Source organism: Talpa occidentalis, unplaced genomic scaffold, assembly GCF_014898055.3.
Source record: "Talpa occidentalis isolate TD23 unplaced genomic scaffold, MPIMG_talOcc4v2.1 talOcc4.2, whole genome shotgun sequence".
In the NCBI taxonomy this organism is placed as follows: domain Eukaryota; kingdom Metazoa; phylum Chordata; class Mammalia; order Eulipotyphla; family Talpidae; genus Talpa; species Talpa occidentalis.
Window position 1 is genome coordinate 24,870,787 of NW_023602073.1, and position 16,481 is coordinate 24,887,267.

Sequence of the window (16,481 nt, forward strand, 5' to 3'; positions counted from 1 at the left end):
CCGACACGTCACGGGAGCTGCCCCTCCGCCTTCCTCCCTCTGCTGGCCCCTCCCTAGCCTTGCTCCTCCGGTGCCTCCAGGCAAGTGGACAGAAACATAGTTAGGAATCTTCTCTTCACAGAGGTCTCTTTCTTTCCTTGTGGTCTCTTAACTTCAGGACTGTGGCCTCTGTCTTTCCCTCCTGACCCTGAGGCTAGAGGTTGAAGACCCAGTTGGTGCAGACCCAGTCAGAACATAAAGAGGTTCATGGCCCTGGGGTACATGAGAGAGCATGTCTTGTCCACGGAGAACAATAGCTGCTCTTCTTCTTGTCCTCACCCGTCAGCACTAGGACCTCACTGGACATGGAATGACAAACGAACAGGAACAGAAGTGACCCTCCTGTCACTGGGCACATAATTCAGCCATAAGAGGTGAAACATCAGAGCAGGGTATGAACTTGAGATGATGCAACAGCGGGAGAGGGCAGGGGCAGACAACAGGTGGCCACCGCATCGTGGTGGAGAATGAGAAGGCACCAAACAGCAGCCTCATAAAGTCACAGAAATGATCAGCCTCAGCCCTCACACAGATGTTTGAAGTTCTTGAAAATTAGTAAAGAACCCTGCAATTATTCAGTGTTCTCCTTCTGTGACTGGGATGAGGTGTGTGAGGTGTGAAAATTAGGGAAGGCATTTTAGGCTTTTTAAGTCCTCCGTGGGGGATCTAAGGGGTAGAAAGGGGTGCTTTCCTGACAGTAAAAGTTATAGTCCCTCCCCAAATATCTGCAACTAGATGTCTGCATCATGGAATTTGAAGAGAGAACCCAGAGTGAACACAGAAGTCCATGGAGTTGCCAAGTGTAAATATTTTCAACTGAATGTCATTTGTGTTTCTCTTTATTGCCCTGGGGCAAAAACGATTGATTCTGTTTGTATCATTACCTTACATGCTGTGGACAGAGAAAGGATTTTTGGTCAGTCACACCTGTTCTGGAAAATCTATAGGATCCTGGAAACTGGAAATTGTATCCCAAAGTGTTCTTAAGTTTATAAGAACATTTTCACATTTAATATTCATTATCCCCTCAAAACATCTCATTAAGGCATGATTCACAAGGGACAGCTAGTATTTGGAAATTCACAATATTGGAGGTTCTACATTTGGGCTCAGCAGTATTTTTATCCTCTCTAAAACAGCATTCTCATAGTATAGGAGGAGGCTTGAAGTCACATGAAGCAGCACACTGGTGTCACTGGTCTGGAATGCAGCTACTTACTCCATTTGGAAGCTGTTTCTTAGAGGCTCTGCCTCAACTTTCCCTTTATTTTCCCAAAGAATACTTGTTTCTGTTACAGAGATGCACAGCCACCCACATGGGACCATCTGGTAAAAACCAGACATTAAATGAACTTAGAGCCCTGGAAGGACGTTGAATAAGCCCTCCAGGTGCAAGGGAGTTTGAACCTCAGAAACAGTGCCAGATTTTGAAGTCTCACGTCCAGAAGTGTCTGCAGAATGCTTACTCACTGGCTGGTGTCTAGTAGCCCTTGATTCCAGCACCAGACATGTTGACTGGTTCTGTGTTGGCCTTTATGTTGTTTGTCATATGGGTCATATTTGGAGAGGACAAAAATTAGTGAACTATAAACAGAAAATTTTGTTATTAACCACCTGGCAGCCTTCTGATCAAACAGAGGGTCAAACTCTCTGGTTAAGTTTTATTTCTCTAGAAAGGGCCTGGGAACATCAAGGATAATTATAGTGATGAAATGTAGCTGACACCCTTCCCCAGGATGGGTGTATGCCATAATTACTTGTTTTGACTTTGAAAATGAAAGTAGGTAGGAAATTGACATTAAGGAATTGTAATGACAAGGCACTGGAGTTGGGGGATCTGGGCTCTGGCTCAGATCTGCTCTGAACCTTGGATGGGCATTTCTTTTCTCTGCAAATAAGAAATAGTCATTTAATAAACTAATGCTGATTTAATATATAATATGCAGGTATGATTCTAGCAATTATATGTGTGATAATTCATTTAATATTTATAGCACCTCTTAGATATAACACCACCATCATTTCCATTTTACAAACAGGCAAAGAAAGTGGTATGTCTTAGCCCAGGTTACCCAGCTTGCCAGTGACAGAGCCAAGACCTAAACCCAGACTGTCTCTCTAGTCAGAATACTCTTAACCAGCCCATGCATTTACTAATGCTGCCGCAGCACATCACCATAAAGTGGCTTGAAGTAATACAAATTTATTAGCGTACAGTTCTGGAGGTCAGAAGTCTGAAATATATATAGCAGCAGGCTAAACTCAAGGCACCAGCACTGCATTCTTCCTGGAAGGAGAGGAGAATCTATACCCTTGGCTTTTCCCTCGTCTAGAGGCTGCCGCCCTTTCTGTGCCCCTTCCTCCCTCTTCAAAGTCAGCAGTGCAGCAGCTTCCAATCTCTCTCAGGCTTTGACCCTCTTGTCTCCCTCTTGTGAGAAAGCCTGTGATCACATAGGGCTCCCCCAAATAACACAGGATAATCTCCTTCTCTCAAGATCCTTAACTTAATGGCAGCTGTAAAGTGCTTTTTGCCAGGAAAGGTTATATATCTCAAGGTTTGGGGATTAGGACACAGACATCTTAGTCAGAGGTTGCAAACTGATGGATGGATTTGACTCTAAAAGTTTTCTATGAAATGCCCAGGGATTACAATTATTTTTTACCTGTCTTTTTTTTTTTTAAAGATTTATTTATTTATACAAGCACCGGGTACAGTCAGAAGCGCGGGAGGGTGAGAGAATTCACCAGAGCCAGAGTGGGGAACAGAACAGGCACACCGACGAAGTACACTGCTGAGGGGAGCGGCGGGCAGCAGGAGAGGTCTGCGCGCCATGTGGGACCCTGGCCCGGGGGCCAGGGATCGAACCGGTGCTGCAGAGGCTGCGGGCAGCTTTGCAGCTGAACACTCAATTGCTGCGCCACCGGGGAGGCCCACCCGACTGTCTTTATAGAGGGTGTGTGGGTTCTATTTTGCCAGTACCTTGAACTTACTTGGGTGATACACATGAGCCCGGTGACATCTTCCTTCCCTCCTTCCTTCCATCCTTCCTCCCTCCCTCCCTCCCTCCCTCCCTCCCTCCCTCCCTCCCTCCCTCCCTCCCTCCTTCCTTCTTTCTTTCCTTCCTTCCCAGTCATTCCTGGTTTCTATGGGCTTCTGAGTTTGAGACCCTTGGGTGAGCTCATCAAACCCTATGAGTTCTGTCTTGTGTTTCCCTTCTTTCATCCACCAATCTAGTAACATGGCTACAGAGGCTCCCTGAGGATAAAGCAGTGACAATTTCTAAGGAATTTATGACGTAGATAGAGGTGCATGTTAGTGGAGGCATGGATTAAAATGTCCATGTTAAAACTGGATCAAGGATTTTCAGGAGCTAGGTTGTAATAAAACAGCCTTGAAATGGTAAACAATTTGGACATGATTTAGACTTCCATGCAATTTAAAAGGTACTGCAGATTCTTGTAGCATCCCAGCATGGCCATCAAGAAGGTCAGCTAAAGACACATCAGTAGGATGTGGAAATGGGACTGGGCACCTATCAAAATTGTGAAGGCAGAAGACTTTGTGGGGTAACTGTCATGACTCTTCCACTAGATTCTTCCTTTCTCCGTAGACTGATGTCATCATCCAATGTCAAGACCTGTTCTTAAAAGTGGGTGCTCTATCCTCAGCCACAGTCAAGTACATTCATTCACTTGACAAATTATTGAGTGCTAATCTGTGCCTGGTTTTGGGGTATAGTGATGAGCAAAAACAGAGCCACCAGCCCTACCTCCACATCCTACTGACCTGTTTTCAGCTGACCTTCTTGATGGCCATGCTGAGATGCTACAAGAATCTGTAGAACCTTTTAAATGGCATGTAAGGGCTTCGGTGGTGAGACACCTGGGCCAGTGATACTAGTATCTGACCCAGCGAGGAAGTCAGGAAAGGCTGCCCAAAGGAAGTGACATGTTCCCAGGATGGAGGATGGAGGAAGCCAGTTTGCTGGAGGGGAGAGAGCAGGGGGAAGGGGGAGCGCGGGAAGTAAGGCTGCTGCCATGCCCTATGGGTCAGGTAGGCTGTATTTAGGATTTTCACACTTTTTCAAGGAACAATGCAAAGCCTCAGAAGATTTCAAATGTTAGTGTGTGACTGCTGTGTTATTGGGATGAACACTTTCAATTACTGCAGATTGCACTGATTCTTGCACAGAGAATGGACTGTGGGAGGCATGTGGCAGTTTGAGTAGAAGCCTTGGCCTTTACTGCCTGGAAGAAGATGGTGGACACTAAGATCAGGCTATGATAGTGGACTTGCAGATTAAGGGCAGAGGGGAGAAAGGAGCTGTATGAGTAGGATAGGTCTCATAACTGCGACTCTTTGGATGGTAGTGACATCCATTGAGTTGGGGAACATTGAAGGGAAGGGGAGATTTTGGTGAAGGATGAAGGAAGAGAGAAGGGAACCATGAGTATGAGTTTGGATCTGTTGGGTCAGAATGCCTTGGCAGCACCAAAATGGTGATGTCAAATTGGCAGTGGGATATGTTAATAAGCTCAGTAGAGAGGATAGGTCTAGGCCAATGATGGAAATTTGTGACTAGTTTTTAATAAAGATGACTTTGGAAGGCAGAAGGCAAGGGTTTAGGGTAGAGTCTTACAGAATAGCAATGCTAATGCTCAGCTGAGGAAAGACAGGGTTCATAGAGGTAGGAGAAAAACTAGAATGTCACATTGCAGAAGCAAGGTAAGATGACAGGCATGGCCAACAAATAGTGCTGAGCACTGAAGAAAGGTCAGAAGATGCTGGAAAAAATTCACCAGGGAGGCCCCTCCCTGGTGGCACCGTGGGTTGAGTGCCACACTGTGAGGTTGTCCACAGCCTCCGCAGCACCGGTTTGATTCCCAGCTGGCCAGGGAGAATCCCACATGGCGAGGCAGACCTCTCCTGTTTTGCTCGCTGCTCCCCTCAGCAGTGCCTTTGGTCCATCTGTCTGCTCTGCTCCCTGCTCTGTCTCTGGTGAATCCTCTCACCCTCCCGTGACTCTGGCCTGTACCCCAGCTCTTGTATAAATAAAAATAAATCTTAAAAAGAAAATGCACCAGGGAGGTTATAAATGCCCTTGCCTGGAGACTTTAGGTGGTGGGGGTAAGAGCCAGACTGGTGTGGGCTGAGGACAGAGGTGAGAGAAAGAACATAGAAAGTATGAAGAACTCTTTCATAAGCCTGGCTTCCAAGGGGATAGGAGTTAGAGGTAGGGAGACATTGAAGTTTCTATTTTAATGGGAGGAGGCTGAGTGTGTTGAATGGAAAGAATCCAGATGAAGTGGTGACAGTAGTGAGAGGTTAAATGAGGCAGAAGGCCCCTGAGGGTCCTGAGAAGAGAGGTGGGGTAGGGATAGAGGGACAGAGAAGGCCTATCTTCAATGGAAGGAGGGACAGCTCTTTGCTGTGACAAGGGGAGGGAAGCGTTGAGTGTGTTGCATGTAGGTTTCTCTGTTTGGTACTGAATAGAGAATTCCCAATTGATGACTTTTATCTACTCTCTCAAGTTGGACCATACAAAAGATAATTTTTATTGGGAATATTTCTTTTCCTTGAGGGATTTGTCTTTGAACAGGGCCAACTCCACAAACCAAAGGGAAAAGTTTCTAGCTTCAACTCCAAGCTATCAGAATTTTGGGGGAGCACCCAGGGAGCCTGACATCTTCACCAAGGAAAGCAACCATCTGCTTGGTTCATTTTAAGGTTTATCTAGTGCAGAAGTTCTGTGCACTGACTAGCAGAGCACAGTGACTATATTAACAAAGTGGTCAATTTTGTGAATAATTCCAGACAACAGATAGCTTCAAGTAGAGGTACCTTCTGCATGCATAGCATCTCCTACCCCGCAGTACATCTTACCCCACAATATCTTTACCAGTAGAGTTAAGTAATTGAGTTTGATTTAGATTAACATTAATTTTTTTTTCATTTATATGCTAGGTGGCAAGGGAAACCTCTTTGGAAGTTTAATCTTTTATTTGAAATAAATTATCCAAAGATTGATTTTAATGTACTTTCAAGTGATCTACTTAGATAACTTTGCTATTATATATGTGACCCTTTTCATAAAGTGATTATGAGCAGTAAAACTGTTTCCATGCTTCAAATGATTTCTTCTTTATCACAGACCAGAGTTAAATGATTTCCACTGACTGTGAACTGAAAACTCAAGAGTTCCTGTTTAAATGCCATCTGACTTCAGTCACCATATCTATTCTCTTTCAAAACTTAAGAATGGATTTTTTAAAAAATCTGCCTGAGTAACTTTATACTAGTGACCATAAGAAGTAATCAGATAAACAAATGCTCTTCTTTTTGCAAGAGAAGAATGAGATAAACAAACCCAAAACAAATGACATTCCAGTTTTGGCCTTGGAGAAAGAAAAAACTCTAGTGAAGGCAGTGGAAATGGTTTAAGTATATGCAAAGCAGGGAACCTTGTTTTTGTTCATTACAGCATCTCCCCAGAGAAGTGACAAAATACTTGTAGGCTTTGCTGGTTTGACACACGGATGTGACAAGGACTCGTCCTGCTGCACAGAGCTAATGAGTCTCTCCAGGCTGCAGCACAGCAAGGTCAGTTTTCATTAGCATTTACAATGATTTATTGTGTTGAGGACCCTGATTTTAAAGTGTGGGTCTCTGAAATTGTATGTGCATTTCAGGAAAAAGAAAAGCAGAATTAATTTTGGTTTTCTGCATCTCAGGCCCAGCAAGTAAGAGGGAACTGCATTTTCAAATAGAAAGAGAAAATGCATTCTCCACTCGTGGAGAATGACAGAAAGCAAGTTCCTCTCACTTAAGATGAAAGATGAGGACCTTCCAGCAATGCCCTAGCTGGGAAATGAAAGAAGAAGAGGCAGGCAGGGAGAGCATTGCTATTTCCTGTTGCTCCTTCTGCATCTTTCCTAAGAATCTGTCAGCTCCATGAAGGCAGGGATATTTGTCTGACCTTGGTCATCACTACCCCTTCAGATCCTAGGAAAGCAGGAGAACATATAGGTGCTCACTCAGTAGGGAATTGGCTATAATCCTACCAGATCTGATGCCATATACACTTCTTGGATGATCCCATTGATACTCATATTCAGAATCTATATGCCAATGACTATAATAAAATTTATACCTCCATCTGAACTTTTGGTTTCCAGACCACCTTTCAAACTGCCTTCTTATACTCCAACAAGATGTCAAACTTAAAGGGTCTTGAATGAATTCATCTCTTTCTGTCCAGGTAGTTTTGCACCCCACCTCCCAAGAACTGCCAAGTCAGGAAACTGGGAGTTTGTACTTTACCCTCAATAGGCAATCAAACGTGGAGGCCAAGCCATCTCTCATCCCCTGACAACACTGCTACCTGGGGAAAGCAGGTCACCAACTCCTCTCTTTGCTGCCAGGCTATCCAACTCTGGTGTTCCCCGTCACTGCAGAATGGTCTTTCTAAGGATCAAGTGTGATCTTACCACTCTCTGCTGGAAAACTATGCATGGCTTCCCAGTGCCTGCAGGAGGGAATAAAAACACTCAAAGTTCCATAAGATTCTTCAAGATTTTGTGAAGAATCTCCTTATCATGTTCTTCAGACACACATAGCCTTTTGATTCCTTCCAGATCTGTATGAACATCTTTATATCTAAATAGTTTTCCCTTCCTTTAGTGTGGCTGTATAATCCCGAAGATCAAAGTTTAAACCTTAAATATAACTTCATTTCCTCTTTTCCCTAGCCTCTTGGTTAAGGTGCTTGTTATAACTCCTTTCTCACCATCTTGACTGCTGAACCCCAGGATATAAGTCCCGTAGTGTGGCCCCATCTGCCCCACTCACTATCAGGACCCCTTCATGGGTGGGTGACTCGAGTTCAGAAGGGCCCCAGGTTTGGGGTTTAATGCTCCATGTCATTTTGAAATTTTCAGTAATTTTGAACAAGAAAATGTTTACTGGCTCACCATGGCAGTGCCTGGCACAGTAACTGGTGAGTAGAGATACTTAACATTTGTGAAATAATTAAATCAATGCTACTTCATGACTATCCCTTGTCTATAACCTTTTCCTCTTTTCTACTTCTTTCCCTAGGGCAAACAATGTGTTCTCTGTTAGAAACAAAACAAAACAGCAATAACCTAATGCCACCATCCCACTAACCTTACTTTTTCCCTAGAAAACCCCCTGCTTGCTCTTGGCAGCTAGATCTCTCCAAGAGAGGTAGAGGCTTAAAGTCTCAAAAATCCATCACAATTTGGTTTCTGACCACACACCACTCTATTCCATGGGTCTCAATCAGGAAACATTTCACATCAACTCCCAGCTAAGGTTAAATTCAACAATGACATTTTGGGTGTTACCACTGGGGAGGATGCAACTGGCATCTAGTGGGTACAAGCCAGGATTGCTGCTAAATAGCCTACGGCATACAGAGCAGCCCCCACAGCAAAGACTGATCCAGTCCAAAGCATTGGTGCTACCAGGTTGAGAAACCTTGTGTGATGGAATCATTTCTTGTCCAAGTCACGGATGATTTAATTGTGAATTTCAGCGGTGTTTGGAGAGCCCTCATTATCCTTGATCTTTCTCTATCATATAAATAATAGCTACCTCGTCAACCTTTCTCTTCGCCAGGTTTTCAGAAATTTTATGTATGATGAAAGCCCCAGAAGTGTCCTCCTTTTTTAAGTGGTTTCCGGGATAGAACATAGAACTATGCATGCCAATGACAAGTGTGGGTTTCCAACTTAATGGCAGTGGGACCTTACATGAGCTGGCATTCCTACTTAAGCCTTTTCATCTCTGTGCAATGGAGCAAAGAGCTATCTCAGGTCGCTATCAGACTTCCTAGAATTTTGGCACCAAAAATGGTCACGGGAAGAGGAGTAGGAAGGGAAATCATTTGCTAGCTTATTTGCTAGCTTGTTTGCTCCTCTGCCACCAACCTTCAGTGACTTGGCATTATGTTAATAATAAAGTTCAGACTCACTCCTGCACTACTGATGTAATGTGGTTCCAAACCTTGTTCACCATCATCCCTTATTCACCTTGAGATGACCAGGTCACACATCCACACTGCAGGGAAGCTGCGTGCCTCCTCTGATTCTACCAGACAGACTCATAGCACCCTTTGCCAGGTCCCTCCATCTTGATTGTGTCTTTATCTGTTACGCTGATAATACCTGCTTACACGAGATCTTCCCAATTACTGTGAATGCCTCAAAGGCACAAACTGCATCTTACCTCTCAGTTTCTAAACTTAGTAAAGTGCTGGTACATAGAAGGTTCTCAATAAATTTTTGCTGGTTAAATAAGTACAACTTAACCCTGCTATTGGCCCATGGGGTTGACAGAACTCTGGGCTTACATGAAGAGGTCACAGAAAAGGTTCTTCTGGGAAGGTTCAGTATAAATTGTTTTTATACTTCAGTACTGTGCCCCATAAGACTACCATTTCTCTCTGAAAACAAGGCAGAATGATTCTATTCAGGGATTTCTATCAGCAATTTTCAAATTCTCCCCTCATTACCACTCTTCTTAAGCTATTCAAATTGCCTGGCTATTTGCCAGAAGAGAGAGGAAGGTGGACTGGAACCCAGGTCCCTGCATCCTGGCCTGTTTCCACCATCAACAAGAGGTTGTACAGGTACACCAGGTGCTGTACCTGTCTGCAACCAAGTTTCACTTTGACAAATGGCCACGACAGCAACATCAGAACTGCCTGCTGCATCAGCATGTTAAGAGGACCTGATGAGAAGAAGATGTGAAAGTCTCTTTTAAAAATAAGTACAAAGCATGAACTATTATTATTATTATTATTTTTAAAATAAAATTTATTTTTATATTCCCCATACATATTATTATTATTATTATTTTTTTTAAGATTTATTTTATTTATACAAGAGCTGGGGTACAGGCCAAATTCGCGGAAGGTGAGAGGATTTACCAGAGACAGAGCAGGGAACAGAACAGGCAGACTGATGAAATACACTGCTGAGGGGAGCAGCGGGCGAGACAGGAGAGGTCTGCTCACCATATGGGTTGCTCCGAGGCTGGCAGGGATGGAACCGGCACTGCAGAGGCTGCAGACAGCTTCACAGCTCTGTGCTCAACTGCCTGCGCCACCAGGGAGGCCCATGAACTATTATTTTTGGTAATTTGAAAAAATTATCTGGAGTGAGGCGGAGCAACATGGCGGCGAGGAGACGCTGCGAGTAAGATCTCCCATTAAAAAAAGTTAATAGGGAGGAAAAGCGGCAGGTCCCAGTGAGAACTGGGACATGGAAGATAAACGGGTGACGCCAGCAAACTGCCCGAAGAAGAAAGTTGCCATAAAAGAGGCCCAGAAGGGAGGAAAGCGCAGAACCCTGCTCCCCTCCCCCGCCCACAGAGGCGGCACTCTCCGACCAGCAGAGAGGAGGAAAACAACAAACCAAAACGACCAACAAGAACAAACTACGCAGCAAGCGGGACTGTGAGTGGAAAGGAACTATTTCAGCCACCACACCCCGTGAACGGGAGCTGTGGAGAATCCTGCAGGATCCGCCGCGGAGGTGAGCTCCGGGCGCCATTAAAGAGAGACCCCGCCCCCCAGGAGGAGGCCAGCACCAGCACACAGCCCCGGGCCGCCCGGGGGAGCGAGCACCCACAGCCGGGGCAGACCAGGAGCGCAGAAGAGTGTGCCTGAGACCAGACGCGCAGGGAGTGTGTCCCACATCACCATTTTAGAACAGGGGCATTTCTTCAGTAAAGACTACCTGCAGAAGGCTTCCTCAGGAGCCAGAGGTGAGCGGGGGAAGTTTGCCCACGCCAGACCCCCTCTGGCCTGCAGTCCAAGCCCAGAGGGGGAGCAGGAACCCACCGCCGGGGCAGACCAGGCGCACAGGGGAGTGTGTCCCCACATCGGCATTTTAGAACAGGGACCTTTCTCCAGTAAAGACTGGTTGAAACTGACAGATGACTCCTGGAGGAACCAGAGGGGAGCAGAGAAGCTCACCCAAGATGCCAGCCAGTCCCAACAACACAGTGTCCCAACGCATATGGCAAATTAGAAAACAGACAGTAGGGAGGAGAAGAACCACACACTACCTAGCAACTCCCCAGGGAAAAAGCACACCACAAAAAGAAAACCAGCCCCCAGATTGCAATGACAGTAACTTGGAAGAACTTCTGAGCCTTCCAGAAAGAGAATTTAAAATTGCCGTGATTAAAAAACTGACAGAAGTCATAAAGGAAAACAATGATAAGGGAAAAATAATCAATGATCAGAAGAATGAAATTGAGTCCCTAAAGAGGGAAGTAAAAGAAATGCAGGAGATCAAAGAATTAATGGAAGAACTAAAGAATTCTGGGAAAAGCAATGAAAGCAGAATAGATGAAATGGAAGAACGAATAAGTACGCTTGAAGACACAGAAATAAAAAGAACCAAAACAGAAAAGGAAAGAGAAGTACGAAGGAAAAAGAACAAAGAAAGACTTCGGGAACTATCTGACTCCATGAGGAAAGGAAATATAAGAGTTATAGGAATACCAGAAGGAGAGGAGAGAGAAGTAGGAACAGAGAAAATATTCAAAGAGATAATTGAAGAGAATTTCCCAAATGTGAAGAAGGAGCTGAAAATTGATATACAAGAAGCAAGAAGAACACCAAACTTCCATGACGAAAGGAAAAATACAGCAAGACACATAATAGTAAAGCTCCCAAGAATCCAGGACAAGGAAAAAATAATGAAGCTGGCAAGAGGGAAGAAACAGATAACATTCAAAGGAAAGCCAATCAGGCTGACATCAGACTTCTCCGAAGAAACACTACGGGCAAGGAGAGAGTGGAGGGACATAGTCAACAGACTCCAAGAAAACAGATGCCAACCAAGAATACTCTATCCCGCAAAGCTCTCCTTCCTCTTTGAAGAAAGAATATGGACCTTCCCAGACAAACAGAAACTCCGGAATTTCATTACAACTAAACCCCCACTCCAAAAAATACTACAAGGAGTCCTAAAGCCAGAACCTCAGAGGGACGAATAACAACGAAAGAAGGCCAAAAAAAAAAAAGTTATTAAAAGAATAAATAAATAAAATCAAAGGAAAGACAAACACAATGGCAAATACAGATGTTAACATATCAATATTAACTCTAAATGTTAATGGACTAAACTCTTCAATAAAAAGACAGAGTTGCAGCCTGGATTAAGAAACAAAACCCAACCTTTTGCTATCTCCAGGAAACACATTTAGCTACAAAAGATAAAAATAGGCTCAAAGTTAAAGGATGGAAAACAATCCTACAAGCAAATGGACCAAAAAAGAAAGCAGGAACAGCTATACTTGTATCAGATAAAACAGATTTCAAACTCAAAAAGATAAAAAGAGACCCCAATGGTCACTACATTATGATCAAGGGGACAATACTTCAAGAAGAAATAACACTCATTAACATATACTCACCAAACGAAGGAGCACCAAAATATATCAGACAACTGTTGTCCTCTCTGAAAACAGACATCAGAGAAAACACATACGTAGTGGGAGACTTCAACACACCACTATCAACAATGGATAGATCAACAAGACAAAAAATAAGTAAAGAAACCAAAGCTCTAAATAAGGACCTACAGCAATTGGGCTTAACAGACATCTATATAACACTAAACCCCCAAAAACGGAGTACACATTTTTCTCAAGCGCACACGGATCATTCTCCAGGATCGATCACATACTGGGGCACAAGACAAACATCAACAGATACACCAAGATTGAAATCATATCAACCATCTTTTCTGACCATGAAGGCATCAAACTAGAAATAAACCATAAAAAGAAGGCAAGGAACTTTCCTACCTCATGGAGATTAAAAACCACACTACTGGAAGACCACTGGACTAATGAGGAGATCAAAGAAGAAATTAAAAAATTCTTTGAATTGAACGACAAGGAGGACACCAATATCCTAAATGTATGTGATGCAGCAAAAGCAGTAATAAGAGGAAAATATATAGCAATAGAAGCTCACATCAAGAAACAAGAAAGAACTCAAAGAAACAACCTAATCTCGAAGCTCAAAGATCTAGAAAAAGAACAACAAAAAAACCCCAAAACCAGTAGAAGAAAAGAAATAATAAAAACCAAAGCAGAAATAAATGAAATTGAAACTAAAAAAACAATCCAAAAGATCAATGAAACCAAGAGCTGGTTCTTTGAAAAAATCAATAAAATAGACAAACCCCTAGCCAGGCTCACAAAGGAAAAAAGGGAGAAAGCACAAATAAACAGGATCATCAATGAAAGAGGAGAAATCACAACGGACACAGCAGAAATCAAAAGAATAATCAGTAACTACTATGAACAGTTATATGGAAACAAGTATAACAATCTAGAGGAGATGGACAAATTCCTACAACTCTACAATCACCCAAAGCTAGATAAAGAAGAAATAGAACACCTAAACAGACCAATTACAAGCAGCGAAATTGAAATGGTAATCAAAAACCTCCCCAAAACAAAAGCCCAGGACCTGATGGATTTACAAATGAATTCTACCAAACATTCAGAGACGAATTAGTGCCTATCCTTCACAAACTCTTCCAAAAAATTGAGAAGGAAGGGACAATACCAAACACGTTCTATGAAGCCAACATTACACTAATACCAAAACCGAACAAGGACAACACAAAAAAGGAAAACTACAGGCCAATCTCCCTAATGAACACTGATGCAAAAATCCTCAATAAAATTTTAGCTATCAGAATCCAACAATGTATCCATAAGATAATTCACCACGACCAAGTAGGATTCATTCCAGGGACACAAGGATGGTTTAACATCCGAAAATCAATCAACGTTATCCAACACATCAACAAAAAGAATTATAAAAACCATATGATAATATCAATAGATGCTGAGAAAGCTTTTGACAAAGTGCAACACCCATTCATGATAAAAGCCCTTGAAATTCTTGGGATACAAGGAACATACCTCAACATCATAAAGGCCATCTATGACAAGCCAACAGCCAGTATCATTCTCAATGGTGAAAAGCTGAAAGCAATTCCATTAAGATCTGGAACAAGACAAGGATGTCCACTCTCACCACTGCTTTTCAATATAATACTGGAAGTCCTAGCCAGAGCAATAAGACAAGAGAAAGACATCCAAGGAATCCAAATAGGAAAAGAAGAAGTCAAACTATCACTATTTGCAGATGCTATGATATTATACATAGAGAACCCCAAAAACTCCACAGAAAAACTAATTCAACTCATCAATCAGTTCAGTAAAGTGGCAGGATACAAAATCAACACGCAAAAGTCAGTAGCCTTCCTATACACAAACAATAAATCTGAAGAAGAAGAAATCAAAAAAACCATCCCTTTTTTTATTGAAACACAAAAAATCAAATATTTGGGAATAAATCTAACAAAAGAGGTAAAGGACCTATACAAAGAAAACTATAAAACACTGTTAAAAGAAATAGAAGAAGACACAAAGAAATGGAAAGACATCTCCTGCTCATGGATTGGAAGAATAAACATTATTAAAATGGCCATCCTTCCAAAAGCAATATACAGATTCAATGCTATTCCAATCAAAATTTCAATGTCATTCTTCAAAGAAATAGAACAATGATTGATGAAATTCATATGGAATCACCAAAAACCCCGAATAGCCAAAGCTCTCCTGAAAAAAAAGAAGGGAATGGAGGCATCACACTCCCAGACTTCAAACTATACTACAAAGCCATAATCATCAAAACTGCATGGTATTGGAACAAGAACAGACATACAGACCAATGGAATTGAATAGAAAATCCAGAAATAAACCCACAGATTTATGGTCAACTAATCTTTGACAAAGGAGCAAAGACTATGCATTGGAGCAAAGAAAGTTTGTTCAATAAATGGTGCTGGGAAAACTGGGTCGCTACATGCAAAAGAATGAAGCTTGACCACTACCTCACACCATACACAAAAATCAATTCAAAATGGATTAAAGAACTAGACATAAGACCTGAAACCATAAAATATATAGAAGGAAATATAGGCAAAACACTACGTGATATGCACATCAAAGACATCTTTACAGACACATCACCCAAAGCAGTGATAGTGAAGGCGAAGATAAACAGCTGGGACTACATCAAATTAAAGAGCTTCTGCACAGCAAAAGAGACAATAACAAAAACAAAGAGAAACCCCACCAACTGGGAGAACATTTTTGCACACAACACTAATGATAAAGGACTGATCACAAAAATCTGCAAAGAGCTGATGAGACTCAACAACAACAAAGAAAATAATCCAGTCAAAAAATGGGCCGAAGAGCTAAAAAGAAACTTCTCTGAAGAGGAAATGCAAATGGCTAACAGGCATATGAAAAAATGTTCAACATCACTTGTCATCAGGGAAATGCAAATCAAAACTACCATGAGATACCATCTTACACCAGTGAGAACGGCACATATTAAAAAAACTAGCAACAACAAATGTTGGCGAGGGTGTGGAGAAAAAGGAACTCTTCTGCACTGTTGGTGGGAGTGCAAACTGGTCCAACCACTGTGGAAAGCTGTGTGGAGATTTCTGGACCTACTAAACATAGAGCTTCCATATGATCCAGCAATTCCACTCCTAGGTATTTACCCAAAGGACACAGAAACATCAATTCCAAAGAACACCTGCACCCCTATGTTTATAGCAGCACTGTTTACAATAGCTAAGCTTTGGAAACAACCCAAATACCCAAAAATAGATGACTGGATCAAGAAGATGTGGTACATATATACCATGGAATATTACTCAGCATTCAAAAAAGATAAACACATGCAATTTGCAGCAACATGGATGGCGCTGGAAGGGATCATGCTCAGCGAAATAAGCCAAAAAGAAAAAGAAAAATACCGGATGGTCTCACTCATAGCAGGAATCTAGAAAACTTAAATAAGGGACCAGGAAAATGAATAACTATAAGAAAGTGAAAATCAAAATCAACAAAAAACTATGAACCAGAGACACTTTTAGGGGGGCGGGGGTGGGAGGGGAGGGATTGTGGTCAGAATGGGGGGGCTGCAATTGTATGGGGAATATAACAATAAAATTTATTATTTAAAAAAAAAAAAAAAGAAAAAATTATCTAACCTCAAATAGATCAAGAAATTACTCTTAAGAAGGAAATGTTCTTGGCTTTATTTGCTGGAAGTTGTGGCCCTTATGTGCGGTGCCACAGCTAAGGGAAGCACCTGATTAACACCATGAGGTACTAATCAGGGAAGACATTGAAATAACACTGGTGGAGCTGACCTGAAGTCAGTTTGGGAATAACAGTGGGACTGTGTGTTGATGGGTATCAAGCTCATTTTAAAAAAAAGCAAATGGTATAAAAGTAGAGAGCCTACAGTGTAATTAGGTTACTAGACATAAAACCCAGTATTTGCAATCAGGAA

At 42.3% G+C, this 16,481-nt stretch overlaps 1 protein-coding gene across 4 annotated transcripts in view; it reads right to left on the reverse strand.

Moving 5' to 3' along the window:
* Positions 1-16,481, reverse strand: part of PHACTR1 (phosphatase and actin regulator 1) — a 329,151-nt gene that overhangs the window by 17,658 nt on the left and 295,012 nt on the right. The window lies entirely within an intron of this gene.